This window comes from Bombus vancouverensis, unplaced genomic scaffold (assembly GCF_051014615.1).
Source record: "Bombus vancouverensis nearcticus unplaced genomic scaffold, iyBomVanc1_principal scaffold0035, whole genome shotgun sequence".
NCBI classification, from domain to species: Eukaryota; Metazoa; Arthropoda; class Insecta; order Hymenoptera; family Apidae; genus Bombus; species Bombus vancouverensis.
In genome coordinates, this window is record NW_027468926.1 from 723,780 (window position 1) to 740,638 (window position 16,859).

Below are 16,859 nucleotides of genomic sequence, written 5' to 3' on the forward strand. Positions count from 1 at the left end.
TGAGAGTCTCGCCTGGTCTTGATTGGTTCTGTTGACTCTTATCGTTGTGAAAAATCGATTCGTTGTGTACCTTTTTTGTATAGAGAATTATTTTGTGGTAGAATATAATGTTGTAATATTTGTGGTCTTTACTTTACTAATTTTGTCACTGAGCCGCTCTTTGGCTCGTTGAGCGATTCATATTCCGCATATATTCCGTACTTGCTTCGCTTGGTACTTTTATAATTTTCGCAGTTACAATAAAAAATTTAATTCTTAACAGATTAAAGATTTAACCTCTTGCTTTATAGTGTACAATAATTTTTTTCTTTTTCTTTTTTTTTTTTTTTTTTTTTGTATAGGTTATGTGATCCATAATTTGAGTAACTAGTACATATATATATTTACGTGACAAGCTTTCATTTCAATCTATATTTAAGATTAATATTTTATCAGTTTCTGTTCGTAACAACATCGAAGTAGTCCATAAGTTTGAAGAGTATAATTAAGGAAGTTATGAAGCAAGAGGTTAAGAACAAATTCTGAAAGAGGTTATGTACAACTCAGTAGTACTGCTTTACATTACTTTGCGAATTACTTTTCAAGCATAAAAATAATTTAACAGCCACTTATAGTTACTTCCTTACCATTACATTCATTACATTCGTTTGATTTTGTAAACAAAATAACCACGCTGACCAGTCTCTTATTTAAAATAGAATTATTTTGTCATATATCCAACAGTTTACTTTCTCTTCGCTTTGTCTCGTATTACGACTTTATAACGGTGTTTCTTTAAACTTTAAACGATCGTAATAAATGTATTTACGGACGATGACTGATATCTGGTCTGTCTTAAAGTTTCAACTAATTAGTGCCCCGTTACTTTGGACGTTATGAAATGTTGTATAACCAAAGACTTATCTTCTCTTTTGGTAGTTGCATAAGAGAAGACTGAGCCATTGAAACGCTCGAATAGATTAGCTGATTCGCTTAACGTATTTTTACTTCCGACGAGCTAAACACAAGAGCAGAAAGCACATAAGGAATAATACAGAAACGTCAAACGTATACAGAAATATATTTCGTAAAAGCATTAGTACGTAACATGTCTTTATAATTCTATTTATGTATAGTAAAATGGCTTGTTTCCATTTTCATGAATTATAACTGACATTTCAAAGCATTCATGTAGATATGTAACTCTCGTTAATTAATAATTTAACAATGCGTCATGAAACGTATCATTTTCGTTTCTTCCTTTGTTTCGTTATACACAGGAACGAATTTGTAAATACAGATGTATAATCAACGATAACATATGACAGCGAGTATAATAACTGTCAGCAAAGGAAGAGGTCGGTAAAATGATTGTGGTTGATTTCAGTGTATCGGTAAATAAGCTTCGACAGACGTTGCCGGGGGACTCGGTGTCGGTGAAACCGCGTCGATGAAATGATTGTCAGTGATTTAAAGATAACCCAATTTATTGATCTGTCTCCCCTTCATGGCGTTGTACGTCTCTCTATAAAACATATTCTACCTCGGAGGGCTGAAAAATTTAACTTGGTCTCACTGGACTGGACTGTAAGTAAGAAAATTGAAATGCAAAATCCACGTGTGAGCGCAACGGTTTAGATGGAAAGTTCGATAGGACAATTATGTATATTAGCCTGAAAGAAAGCTCGTGGCTTCGCACGCAACACGTAATTTCCCTCGCTGAAATAATCCTATTACAACGATACGATTTAAAATTTTCCTTAACAGACCTCGCAATGTAATTCTTCATCTACAATTTTTTATTCGGCCTGAAACAAGAGACTTTCGAAGCCTTATAGAGTCTCGCGAATCTAAAAGTCAGGTTTCAACGTATTTTCGCGTCTTATTCTATAATACTGAAGACATTAAAGGTGTTAACGATTATTGTCTCACTATGTACGTACATCAAACGAGTACTTACGTAAGAGACGAATGGAAATGGAAACAGCCGAGAATAATTGAAGATAATTTGAATACGTTCCAGGCTATAATACAATTTCTCGTGAACCGTAATTGATTCGCCGAAGGGAATTGCTGCTTCTCCCGACTAGCAAAGTGTTTCGCAAAAAAAAAAAAAGAAAAGAAAAATGGTATCGGAAGGATAGAAAAAAAGCGGTGGCCTACATCAAGCAATCTTCATGCCGATAATGCATTTATTATTCTGTTCGTTCATTTTCTATCGCGTAACAGACACTGGGATAACTGACAGAACGAGCGTATAAATTTTGCATCTCTCAACCTGACTTCTCCCAATTCGTATACTTCCATCCTTCGTATAAGTGACAATGAATCAGAAGAGTTTCATAGCAATATTGAACAACATACAGTCAACTACAACACCATTAGATACATCCACCATACAGTCAACTACAACACCATTAGATAACAGCAATACAATAGATTATAATTTTCTACGCGTCATTGATTCATCATCATCATTTTCCATTTTTTTAGCATATGTAAAAACGTATCTGACGTAATCTTACCTCGCTCTTTGAGTACAAAAATCCATTCAAATGAAACAAAGGGAAAAGAAATAAGAAAACAAACACTCACATACGAATCTTCATCACATAACTGTATGTACTCCTCGAGGTATAATTACTCAGACACGTTACAGCGTACCTTCTTCGTTCCCTGATGGCTGATGTTGATCGTTGACGTTTATAATGAAAGAATTTCGTCAACGGCGCCATCTGGATCCTTGTTGAAAAATTAAAATAGCCGCAACAGCACCATTAAGCTCATTACCCAGAGTAGCTCTTGTTGCTGAGTCGTGGAGGAATTCTTATCATCAACGACATAAACTATACCAGTTCCGGTAACGTTCTTCAGATGGTCCAGGCACTGGAACTCGCAACATCGCTCTCCAACACGGTATTTCTTGCATGTCTGTAGTGAAAAGAAATCGATCAATTGTACAGATCAATCGTCACTCGACTGCTCGAGAATTCAGATCATCCAGAGAATAGAATAGAGACGTGGAAAAATGTAGTGCGATCATCGCAGTGGGAGGAAATAGGGGGATAGGGACCAAATGAATGAACGAGATGTTAAGGACAACTGACGATAAGTTCTTCTTTTGTCGAGAATTGCATGTTTGTGAATGGTTTGTGGGTGGTTAGGTGGAGAGAATTGAAGAGTTTGGAGGTGACTGGAAGAGTGTTTTGGGCAAGGTAGATTGCAGAATGATTGCGGTAGCATTGTGTTAATTATGGGTTTGTACATGTAATCTTTGTATGTATCACTACATACAACCTAACGTATATTTTTAATAATACATCAGAGTTTTAGTTATTTCATAGCTATGAATTTTATACTCTATAATCTTGACGTTTTATTTCACAGAAGCGTTTGAATATCCATAAAAATTAAATGAACCAATGTATTCATTATCTTATAGAGAAGATATATTATTTTTAATTATGTTCCAATTATTTATCATGATCCTGATTTTCTTATTCTGAAAATTTGAAAGAAAGTTTTGTAGTTTGATACTTTCAGCGACAAAGGGTCAATATTGCTTTAGTATATTTCGTCACATATACATGTATATCTATATGTCGGAGATGAAAGGACACCGGAACCTTTGGATAGCCCCGCAACATTGCAATCTAAAGTCTACTATAACTGTAACTAAACTATTGTAGTTATTCAATCCGATTGTAATTGTTCGAGATTAGTGACGGTGAGCTTTGGCTCGAGGTGACAGTCTGTCGCCCAACGTAGCCGCGGTCAAGGGATGAACGCTTTGCCTAACAAAGGTATGGAGTAATTCTATAGCTCTCCTTAAAAGAAATATTCGTGGCGACACGCGACAGTAAACATTCCAACGGTTTCTGTCCCGTGGCTCGCCACACGCAGACCCTATTCTTCGAGTAAGATGATTGCCAGATGTCGATGCGTCTCCGCAGTACATGTTCGGCTAGCCCGAGGGCCCGTTATAAATCTTAAGGTTTAGTTAACTAAAGTCCTTCAAACAGACAAACAGTCTTTGTCCCAACTACGGGAAGATAGGGGAGACATATTTTTCAACGAGCGGCGTCTCCCACTAGCAACTTTCCCTCGAGGGCGGCTAGCATCTTTTTCTAACCACCGATATGGAGATTGACCAATTAGCAGCAACGTCAATTTCCCTTACTTCCTAAACGAAGGCTTTCCTCGACGAATCCGATGATCTCGTGTCCTTAGACACACCCCATTATAGTTTTCCTCTGTGGCATCATCGGGACGGGACGGGCATTCTTTTACGCGCTCCCGTCGACCAAAGAGTAACGTTTTTACGCTCAGCAATTATTTTTACGAGTCAGACTTAGATTCAGCGAGATCGCCCATCTGTCATCCCGTTGGCCGCGGATTCGTTATTGAACCGGAGACCACTGTCACTAGTGTCGCGGACGTCTCACCGCCGTGGTAGATTGTCAAACCTGTGTTATTCATACCTGTGTCAATAAATCGTATCTTCGTTACACCGCAACGATGGCTACCTTCAATGAAGACTCCTCAAACACCGACAACCCTATCCCCAATGTCATTCCGACATATATATCCACCGAAAATGCGCTCCTGTAGACAAACGCTCGATTCGCGTCATAGCTTGTCGCATCTCAATCCGTTGGAAAAAGTTTTTCCTGTAGCATATTTTATTTTTACGAACCAACAAGGTCTTTGTTTATTTCCTTCTTTTTTTTTGCTCCAATTCCCCCATTGTTTTTTCAAGGATAGTATTTCAGAGCCATTAGTCAAGTTCATTGTAACAATAAACGTACGTTTCGGAAACATTTTGTGCTGTGAAACAGAATACACTAAAGTTTGAAGGTCACATCGATTTTCGAAAGTTTATAAATGGAGGTGTATGACAGTATCACCAGCTGTTGCTGTCCAAGTAACTCCAACATCGAAATACTACAACGATTCCAATCGAAAACGCTATGAGCCTTAATAGGCGCACCTTGGTATGTTACCAACGAAACCATCCATCGCGACCTCAAGATACCTACAGTCAAAGAGGAAATAGCAAAATATAGCGACAGATATAGCAAAAGAGTCAAGAAACACCGAAACCCGCTAATCACTGGACTACTCGATACGACGGACCAGATTCGATTTATTTTACTACAGACATGCAAGAAATTCCGTCTTGGAAAGCGATGTTGCGAGTTCGAATGCCTGGACCATCTAAAGAACATTACCGGAACTGGTAAAGTTTATGTCGTTGATGATAATAATTCCTCCACGACTCAGCCACAAAAGCTACTCTGGGTGATGAGCTTAATGGTGCTGTTGCGGCTATTTTAATTTTTCAACAGGGATCCAGATGGCGCCGTTGACGAAATTCTTTCATTATAAACGTCAACGATCAACATCAGCCATCAGGGAACGAAGAAGGTACGCTGTAACGTGTCTGAGTAATTATACCTCGAGGAGTACATACAGTTATGTAATGAAGATTCGTATGTGAGTGTTTGTTTTCTTATTTCTTTTCCCTTTGTTTCATTTGAATGGATTTTTGTACTCAAAGAGCGAGGTAAGATTACGTCAGATACGTTTTTACATATGCTAAAAAAATGGAAAATGATGACGATGAATCAATGACACGTAGAAAATTATAATCTATTGTATTGCTGTTATCTAATGGTGTTGTAGTTGACTGTATGGTGGATGTATCTAATGGTGTTGTAGTTGACTGTATGTTGTTCAATATTGCTATGAAACTCTTCTGATTCATTGTCACTTATACGAAGGATGGAAGTATACGAATTGGGAGAAGTCAGGTTGAGAGATGCAAGATTTATACGCTCGTTCTGTCAGTTATCCCAGTGTCTGTTACGCGATAGAAAATGAACGAACTGAATAATAAATGCATTATCGGCATGAAGATTGCTTGATGTAGGCCACCGCTTTTTTTCTATCCTTCCGATACCATTTTTCTTTTCTTTTTTTTTTTTTTGCGAAACACTTTGCTAGTCGTGAGAAGCAGCAATTCCCTTCTGCGAATCAATTACGGTTCACGAGAAATTGTATTATAGCCTGGAACGTATTCAAATTATCTTCAATTATTCTCGGCTGTTTCCATTTCCATTCGTCTCTTACGTAAGTACTCGTTTGATGTACGTACATAGTGAGACAATAATCGTTAACACCTTTAATGTCTTCAGTATTATAGAATAAGACGCGAAAATACGTTGAAACCTGACTTTTACATTCGCGAGACTCTATAAGGCTTCGAAAGTCTCTTGTTTCAGGCCGAATAAAAAATTGTAGATGAAGAATTACATTGCGAGGTCTGTTAAGGAAAATTTTAAATCGTATCGTTGTAATAGGATTATTTCAGCGAGGGAAATTACGTGTTGCGTGCGAAGCCACGAGCTTTCTTTCAGGCTAATATACATAATTGTCCTATCGAACTTTCCATCTAAACCGTTGCGCTCACACGTGGATTTTGCATTTCAATTTTCTTACTTACAGTCCAGTCCAGTGAGACCAAGTTAAATTTTTCAGCCCTCCGAGGTAGAATATGTTTTATAGAGAGACGTACAACGCCATGAAGGGGAGACAGATCAATAAATTGGGTTATCTTTAAATCACTGACAATCATTTCATCGACGCGGTTTCACCGACACCGAGTCCCCCGGCAACGTCTGTCGAAGCTTATTTACCGATACACTGAAATCAACCACAATCATTTTACCGACCTCTTCCTTTGCTGACAGTTATTATACTCGCTGTCATATGTTATCGTTGATTATACATCTTTATTTACAAATTCGTTCCTGTGTATAACGAAACAAAGGAAGAAACGAAAATGATACGTTTCATGACGCATTGTTAAATTATTAATTAACGAGAGTTACATATCTACATGAATGCTTTGAAATGTCAGTTATAATTCATGAAAATGGAAACAAGCCATTTTACTATACATAAATAGAATTATAAAGACATGTTACGTACTAATGCTTTTACGAAATATATTTCTGTATACGTTTGACGTTTCTGTATTATTCCTTATGTGCTTTCTGCTCTTGTGTTTAGCTCGTCGGAAGTAAAAATACGTTAAGCGAATCAGCTAATCTATTCGAGCGTTTCAATGGCTCAGTCTTCTCTTATGCAACTACCAAAAGAGAAGATAAGTCTTTGGTTATACAACATTTCATAACGTCCAAAGTAACGGGGCACTAATTAGTTGAAACTTTAAGACAGACCAGATATCAGTCATCGTCCGTAAATACATTTATTACGATCGTTTAAAGTTTAAAGAAACACCGTTATAAAGTCGTAATACGAGACAAAGCGAAGAGAAAGTAAACTGTTGGATATATGACAAAATAATTCTATTTTAAATAAGAGACTGGTCAGCGTGGTTATTTTGTTTACAAAATCAAACGAATTTAATGAATGTAATGGTAAGGAAGTAACTATAAGTGGCTGTTAAACTATTTTTATGCTTGAAAAGTAATTCGCAAAGTAATGTGAAGCAGTACTACTGAGTTGTACATAACCTCTTTCAGAATTTGTCTTTAACCTCTTGCTTCATAACTTCCTTAATTATACTCTTCAAACTTATGGACTACTTCGATGTTGTTACGAACAGAAACTGATAAAATATTAATCTTAAATATAGATTGAAATGAAAGCTTGTCACGTAAATATATATATGTACTAGTTACTCAAACTATGGATCACATAACCTATACAAAAAAAAAAAAAAAAAAAAAGAAAAAGAAAAAAATTATTGTACACTATAAAGCAAGAGGTTAAATCTTTAATCTGTTAAGAATTAAATTTTTTATTGTAACTACGAAAATTATAAAAGTACCAAGCGAAGCAAGTACGGAATATAGGGATATAGGAAGCGATGGGGAACAGCAAGTAACTCCAACATCGAAATACTACAACGATTCCAATCGAAAACGCTAAGAGCCTTAATAGACGCACCTTGGTATGTTACCAACGAAACCATCCACCGCGACCTCAAGATACCTACAGTCAAAGAGGAAATAGCAAAATATAGCGACAGATATAGCAAAAGAGTCAAGAAACACCGAAACCCCCTAATCACTGGACTACTCGATACGACGGACCAGATTCGCAGGCTGAAGAGGCACTACCCGCTAGACCTAAACGTTAGATTCATTTAATTATCCAAATTAAGCATATGCACTTACTTATAATACTTATAAATTATACCTATCTATAATAAGTATTAACTTATTGTAAATAAACAGCCATGTCACTGCGCCACGCCAGAAAAATTACTGAAAATTCTCAACGCGAGAATTGATTGTAATTCCAACAAATAAATAAAAAAAAAAAAGCTGTTGCTGTCCCCAAGCGCCAAAATACGTTTTGACTACTATTTTATGTATCTCACAGAAGTATGTCTTCATTCATCATCTCCCATGCCATCCACCAACGTGTTCTTAACATGTTATCTCCTAGTAAAATATTGATGTTGAGTCAGATATCCATCTGAATAATCTTTTCGGTGTCTACTACAAGACATTTAAAACCAAGGCTCGTACACACGTGTGCTTATACGTCAGATGTAATACCTAACACGAAACCTGCTTATATTAATATTAAATTTATGCATAGTAGGATGTTCGACCTTTGTAAAAATGAAATTATAATACATACAGTTTCACCGTGGAAAAGTGAATCTTTCTAGCATGTCCACGCAAATGCAGGGGAGGGGAGGACTGTGCATGCACCAAACAACTTTACGTTCGTAATTTTTCACACAAATGTACAACTGTAGGGAAATAATTATCTCTGATTTTTCGGATGTTATGAATCGACAATATCGCATAACGGAATGCTGTGTTCTACGTATTCTATTTTTGTTACGAAAGTGGTACAAACGAAGTCCACATAAGAATAGTACAACAAAATCGGTTCAGGTTAGGTTATCGTGCAGATATCGCGGCTTTTGCATTGGAAATCACGCAACTGCCAGTCTCGTCGTTCCTTGTAAACGAAAGAAAGGTATTGTAATCGGTCGGAATTAACATAAAACTCGTCGCATGCGACCATATGGCCTGAATGTTGAATAAACGAGAGTAGAGCGCGAGCTATGTGATTCTAACCTTTTAGGCGGAAACTAATGATTGTAACCAGAGCCGAGATATATGCCAATATTACTTTGCTCGTGTAACGTCAATTCATATCAGAGACCAGGCCACACACCACGGACAGGATGGCACCCAGATGTCTGCATATCCTTGGCGCGCACCCTCAATAGTCTTAAGTGCCCACCAGGGGCCTTGGCATTTTTATAGTTAAAGTCCTTCGGACCAAGCGAGTATTTCCTGTCTTAAATTTCCCTTTACGTTTATTGTCTACCACGTGTTAGCTTAGAAAGTTGGTTTTCTCCACTTCTGGTATGTTCCGTTGGCAACTTTCTCGCGAGGGCGGCTAAAACCCTTCCTGGTCTACCAACCGTCCTATTATCCAATCGGAGATGGTGTCTACTGCCCTCACTTCCTTAACCAAAATTGTCATCAACAAATCCGATAGTCCCGTGTCCTTAGACACACCCACCCCTAGCTTTCCTCAGACACAGTATCGTCAGTAAAACTTCACTTATTCTGTATCCTTAGAATAGTCAACATATCTATGTCGGTCTCTACTCTTATAAGTCGCGTACTTAATGTATTGTTGTAACTAAGTCTTACATAACGTGGTTGGAGTGAATTGTGATTTATGTTAACTCAGTGCGTGTTACATTGTGATTGCTGAATTCATAATAAAGGTTGATTAAAACCAAGTTAATAGTTGTGTTACGACTCAACTATATTTTATTTTCACCAACCAACCCAAAAATTACGTGACACTCGACAAAGCGTATAAGATGAGGAGAGAATCGCGATAAGGTAGAACAAGAGACAGATATTCTCTACGTAAAGCAAGTCTGTCAACTAGATTGAAATCCTATAGCTATAACTACAGTGAATCCATATTCTGGCGAATTGTCTTTTCACAAATGAAGCTTCTGAAGAACGGAATTGATACAATAACTACTGTTCATTCATAACTACTGTTGTAAGAATCTATATATTTGTCTATCTATATCTATATATATCGATCTATATATATTTGTCAGAATGTCATTTTATCAAAAAACCCATCCTCTGTAATCATAGTTTAACGAAGCATAATTAATAGAAGAGGTAGAGCGTTAAGTGGAGATGATTTAATCACAGTTAAGTAGATAAATCTCTATATTAGTCTCTTTAATTAAAATGTCCTACGTTTTATTTGCGTCATTTTTTTTCTTTATCCAATTTAAAATGTTTAAATAACAATAGCCTATACAATATAATTTTATGTAAAAAAATTGATTATACCATGTTTATTACAGATATTTAACATTTTTGTGTACATACAAAATTTAAATTATACCTCGCTTGAGAACAAAAATTCTATTTGTTTTCCTAACATGTACTAATAATTATTGAGCAAACTAGAAAAAGCTGGAGGAGATTACTTAGGAAGATTACTTAGCATCTTATATTCCTGGCAAGAGAAAATGAAAAATTCGTTTCTTCTCTTTGCTTCCCTGTTCCTTCTTTCCTCCTTTTTCCCTTTTTACATCGCTTTGTTTTACATCGCAATTTACATTTATTTGTAAAGTTTGAATCTCCTCGATATTGAAGATGTTGAAGCTGCAAGTATGTATTTCATTTTAATCCATTCGAGACCGAGACTTAATTGTAAGACGATACCTAGGTGTCGGTACGATCTGAATGTTTAGTTAGAATGATTCTGTGTTTTACTCTCTCCAGGGTATCCTTTTCATACTTTGATTTTAAATCGATGACAATCTTAAATAGTATACCTCATATTTTTAAAATATAAAATTATATACTATGTTATTCTATAATGTATTATGTACAGTCATATATATATATGTCGGGTTAACATTAGGATTTAAGGCGCGTACCGATTCTTCGTTTGAATTAGCCATTGTTTTACAAAACAGAGAATATATTTACACGAATAAACAAGGTTTTACAAATATTATGAATAATGAATTTTGTAAATGATATGATTGATTAACAAATGATAAATTAAATTATTAATTAGATTAAAGAATAATAAATTTTATCGAACAATAAAAGAAACGAATAATATATCTTACGATTTACTAATTTTAACGAATAATGAAAATTAACGATTGATAAATTTACAAATATTGAATTTAATTTACGCTATAAACAATGATCCGGGGTTCAAACGAATACACGGTCAACGGGAAAACTTTAAACAATTTTATAACACAAAAATACGTTTGCTGAATCACACGGAAAAATTACTCGATGTATCACTTTCCAAGGCGACCACACGAATGCCTCTCTGATTAAAATCTTTTTCGTAATACGACTGCATTTGTTTGTTATATTCTCGCTGGAAACATCGAGAAGGTTCCAATCGTTGTTGCTAGGCAATATCTGTCAAAAGTTTGTTATATACTCCTTGGTAACATCGAGAAAGATCCAAACGCCGATACTAGGCAATTTCTGTCTTCATCAAGCAAAACGTTTATCCCGTGACCGTGGCTACGTTCAGCGACCAGTTGTCACCTCGAACCCACTTTCGCTTTTCACAAATGTCAAACAATTACAGATGACAATTACTTAATTACAGTTATGATAAAATCTAGGCCAAAGCACTAAAAGGCCTCCTCAAAATTGCATAGGGAAGGCTCCGATTTTTCATTTCATCTCCGACATATATATATATATATATATATATATATATATATATATATATATATATATAATAATTCTATATTGAAAAAAATATGAAATTAACATGATATATACATTACTACATAAGTTATATATAAAATATGTATATTATACCCTTACCTACTGACTGATATGAATTTCTTTCGGTCTCGAATGCGTTAAAAGAGAGCGCAAAGAAGTCGAAATTACTTATTGTAATTAGTAAAACGACCTGAGAGGCAGACAGATACAAGAAAGAAGGAATATTATATTAGCGGCATTATCATGTTTTTGCTCTCTTTAAGTCTTTCATCGAGACAGACAATCTACAGGTATTAATCGACCAATTTCTCCAAGCCGATAACTTCGAATTGATGTTTATATATAAGAAGTGTTATGTGTTAATCTGTCTAAATGTTTAAAAGGTGTTATAAATTAAATGTTGTTAAACGATACGTAATTGCCTTTTGATCGTAAATTTTACTATCAAGGGGTCTTTTATGTATGCGTAATCATTGTGAATTATAACAATTTATGTGATCGATATTAAAGGTGTTTAAAAGCATGTATTTTTTTCTATATTATTATTCTCCTATATTATTATCCTATATTATTATAGCATTCCTATATTATTATAATATCCAATTACATGTTGATACACAAGATATACAGATTATTATTTATAACGTTTTGGTTTTCTTAATTGAGTCATTCATGTAGTACAAATGATAAGAAATTAGTAATAATTCACAGAAAAAGGATATCGTAGTAGAAATATTATAAAAAAACATTTTCTGTTGTAGTGTAGAGTTACTCCTTCTTACAGACAGTGTCGTACAAATCTGTACGTCTCTGAGAAGATGTAGGTATCTGAGCCCTTACTTCCTCAACAACTTTTAGATCTGATAGAAAAAAGAAACATACGAAGTAATAAGTAATGCTTACTAATAAATTCAACAAATACAGAGGAAGATGGCTAAATCGATAAATTAACGAGACTAAAAATTAATTACATCATGGATCTCTCGCTTTTAATTTTAAGCTGTAAATTACCGATATCGGTGACTGCCATATTCTCTTGAGTTTCCAAATCGTAAAGAATCTTTCCCCAGGGATTGGTCAACTGTGTATGTCCCCATGCGACGTAACTTGCTTAAGGAACACGAGCCGGTGATATGCAGGCAACGTATAATTGATTATCATTCGCTCTGAAACGCTGAAGTAATGACCAGTGCAGTGGTCCAGTGGTCATATTGAATGCCGCTGGATATATCAGCATTTGGCAACCTAACTCAGAGAAGCAGGAAATATGAAGCCACCGAATACCAATTAACTTCGTAGTTGCATGGTTCACATTCCATCATTTCTGAATATGCAAGGACAGTCCTCTTATTGTGCTTTTAATTCTTTTATTTGTTTCATTTTCAGCAAATATACTGGTTTTTTAAATTAAGCTTCTTTTTATACAGAGTTACAGATTATATTAATTTTATATAGAATATATTTAAGAAAGATATTTAATTTTTTGCTAGTTAAGTATTGATCGATTCAGTTACTGTACCTTTGTTCCGATAAATGCGTGCCATTTCCTCGAATCTAATATCATAGCAAATGCCAATACCTATTTTGCAGCCCTCCACATCGAACGTCGTTAGGGAGTTACCAGGACTGAGTGAATCACTCTCTCGAAAAGTAATCTTATTAGGAATGTCGATGTCGAATAGATGTACCTAATAACATAAAAATGTAGTCGCTAATTCTATTGCTGCAACTTTTGTAATTTAATATCAAAGTTACCAACTCCTAAACTTCAATTACTTTTTATTTAATAACTGACAGCGTTTTTATCACTTTCTTTTATTAAAAATTCTTATCATTTAATAATGTTTAAAAAGGAGAAAAAATAAGTATAATAATATTTTAAGTATGTGAAAAATTTATACAACAACAAACACATTACAACAAAAATGGGCGTTTCCCGTATCATAACGTATTTTATAAACCGTAAATTATAGAATTGGTTATAGTATACGTATGTACATATGTATATTCCTAAATTATTCCTAGATAGAGTCACTTTCTTCACCCCAATATTTTCAAATTCAAAGCCATAAAGGAATATATTACTTACCTTTCGGTGTTTTGCTATCAACGTTCCATCGGGACCCCAAATAGTACAGGTATTGTACAATTTATCGCCCTCTATTTCAGGCATCGTACCACCAACTACATAGATGTTGTTTTCTTTAGCTGCGTTCGATGAAGCAACGCTCGTTTCATCATCAGGAATACTCTCGGCGTATTTTGGAAAGTACTCTGCATTGCAATATTTCAATTAATGAAAAATAACTGTCTTTTGTTCCAACCATAAATTAAATTGAAATGTTTGTCAGTTTTTTATTTTTTAAATTATTAAAATAACTAAGTTTTATATTTCGACTTAATTAAATATGCAATTACTTAGCTAATAGTATATATAATAAATTGTTTCTACAGGTTCAAAATGAAAAATGAATATTTAGAAATATTTAATCACGACAATGCTATTTGTGTTAGCATCAGTGGCTTGTTACTCAACGACTTTGCTAGTACTTTTTGAAACATAAAGTTAGTTTTCAATTAACACTTATACTAGAGGCGGAATTATAAATGCAAAATAATTGATAATACTAATTTATAACTACCTAATTATTAGTATCTTAAAAAATATATTTATACAAAAATCACGATAATCATGAAAATGGGGAAATCCTATATTCTCGAATCAACTCACAATTTATTTTGTATATTAATTAGATTCCGCGCTCATCAGTACGTACTCACTGGCGACATCGAGAAAATGTATCGGCAATTCCTCGTACGACCAGAGGATCGGAAATATCAAAGGATATTATGGCGCAGCGCGAGTGGAGAAACAGAAACATATGAGCTTAACACCGTAATACTCTTATCATAGAAATAGAAGCAGTCCTCAATTCCCGCCCGCTAACTCCTATCTCCACCGATCCAAATGATCTCCTAGCCCTCACTCCCGGACATTTCCTCATTGGCGATTCATTAATGTGCTTACGTGATCGAGATTTCAGAGACATTCCATCGAACCGACTCTCCAAATGGCAGCATATCCAACAGCTTAAACAACATTTTTGGAACCGCTGGCATAAGGAGTATTTGAACGAGCTAACCAACCGCAATAAATGGAGCAAGGGTGGACACAGCATCCAAAAGGGCACAATCGTCATCCTCAGAGAGGACAACGTTCCCTCCATGCATTGGCCTCTGGGCCGAGTTATCAAGGTTCATCCAGGCGCCGATGGTGTCATCCGGACAGCTACAGTTCAGACGGCAAAGAGCATTTTGGATCGGGGCGTCAAAAGGCTTGTCCCACTGCCAATTCAACCCGATCTCGAGAAACCCGAACAACTAGCCACCGAGACGAAATAAGATGGGAACTTCAACCACACCTCCCTAGTTTGATCGGTACCCTCTCAACGGGGGGAGAATGTTACGCCATGCGGCTTACCATAGGTCATATTCTTAACTATCGATCGCGCCACTATAATGTCGCAGGCGGATCGTCGCGTCTGCCCGGCAAACAAACATTGTAGTGGCAAGCGCGTGGTTCATTAAGCAGGGCGACTTCCAGAAACGTCGACTCGTGGCCCGTATTTTACCTCGCAATAAAAGAATGTGGCGTGATCCGAACGTAGTGGGGGTCGCCTTCCAGAAAAAACGAAAAAAATCGAAAGGCGTTCAGAACTTTTCGAGAAGTCGAACCGTCAACACATGTGGTATGTCGCGCATTACTTATCAACCAAAACGCAGTTACATTTTTTTTGTTCCTTTTATATCTTTCTAGTTAATAAGTTGTTGAAATAAACATTAATTTATTTGTGTTAATTCCGTGGAATTTCATTGAACTACCCTTATTATCATAATCGAAATAAGGGGATCGATCAGTTCGTGGCGTCGATTATTTAATCGTAACGGGAACTTACAACTCTCGTTGACGTGCTATCTCGCGATCGCGTCTCTCCGCGAACGGTCGAAACAAAATGATTCACTAAAAACTGTCCTGAATTCCTAAGAATTTATTTACCGCAAAACTGACAAAGTGTTTATTTAAAAAATGAGGTTGAAGGTAGTCCTTTTCTTTCATTTCATTCATTTTCATTTTCTTTCTTAAGTATGGCTAACACAATATCTAATCAATTAAAATTTTATATTTTCACGTGAAAAGTTTCTTTAGATAATTATTATCAACATGATGACTAACTCTTACGGATTAATACGTGTCTGTAGGGCAATCCGGTGGACTTGATCGGCTTTTTACTTCGAAAGTTGAGTAATCAGTGTCGCTTTCTTACGCATCTTTGAACTGCATAAATGTTTTAAAATTGTTTGATCCAGAATGTACCACACCGGACAATCAAGAAGGCAGGTGCCTTGACTACAGAAAATGTAAACCTCTGCAAGAAATATGGCAGATACAGTACCGTACAGCCACCGATTTTTATAGACGATCAGTGTGCAGATACCAGGGCAATGTTACGATCGTTTGCTGTCCGAACGATCCAAACAAAGAGAAGAGAGAAATTTTAATAAAAACTGTGTATAAGTATAAGGCTTTGCGACCACCATACCGTGGTTTTAGCAACGTCTCTCATACCAGGGTGGTCGATGGTAAACCAGCTGAACTTGGTACGTTTTATGTCTTTCTTTCCGATTAATAATAAGCCATTTACTGCAAAGAATGAACTTTAAAGGCATTAAACAGCACATCAATGTACATTTCAATTAGACTAAATAATAATGCTATGATTTTATCGGTAGTAACTTTACTTATTAACTTGAATTATTTCTTTCTTTTACTTCATGTTAGGAAGAGTATCTTTTTGCTTGAAATAAAAAATTGATATAGGAGTAATAATATGGATAGAGATCAAAAACTGTTAGGGCAGAAATTACACGTTTGAACTTTATAGTTCAGTATAGTTCAAATAGAAATTATATAGAATTATTTAATAATTTGTATTCCACTGGAATAAAAATTTAATTTCTGTCTTTATCAAATCTCTATTTCAGAGTATTTGTACGTATGTACTTATC

At 35.6% G+C, this 16,859-nt stretch overlaps 1 long non-coding RNA gene across 1 annotated transcript; it reads right to left on the reverse strand.

The window, feature by feature from the left end:
• Positions 1 to 10,327: 10,327 nt before the first annotated feature.
• Positions 10,328 to 13,569, reverse strand: LOC143304436 (uncharacterized). The gene is made up of 2 exons (XR_013061115.1): positions 12,804 to 13,569; positions 10,328 to 12,652 (listed from the first exon to the last, which is right to left on the reverse strand). It is a non-coding gene; the product is annotated as an uncharacterized LOC143304436 (long non-coding RNA).
• Between the last annotated feature and the right edge of the window lie 3,290 nt (positions 13,570 to 16,859).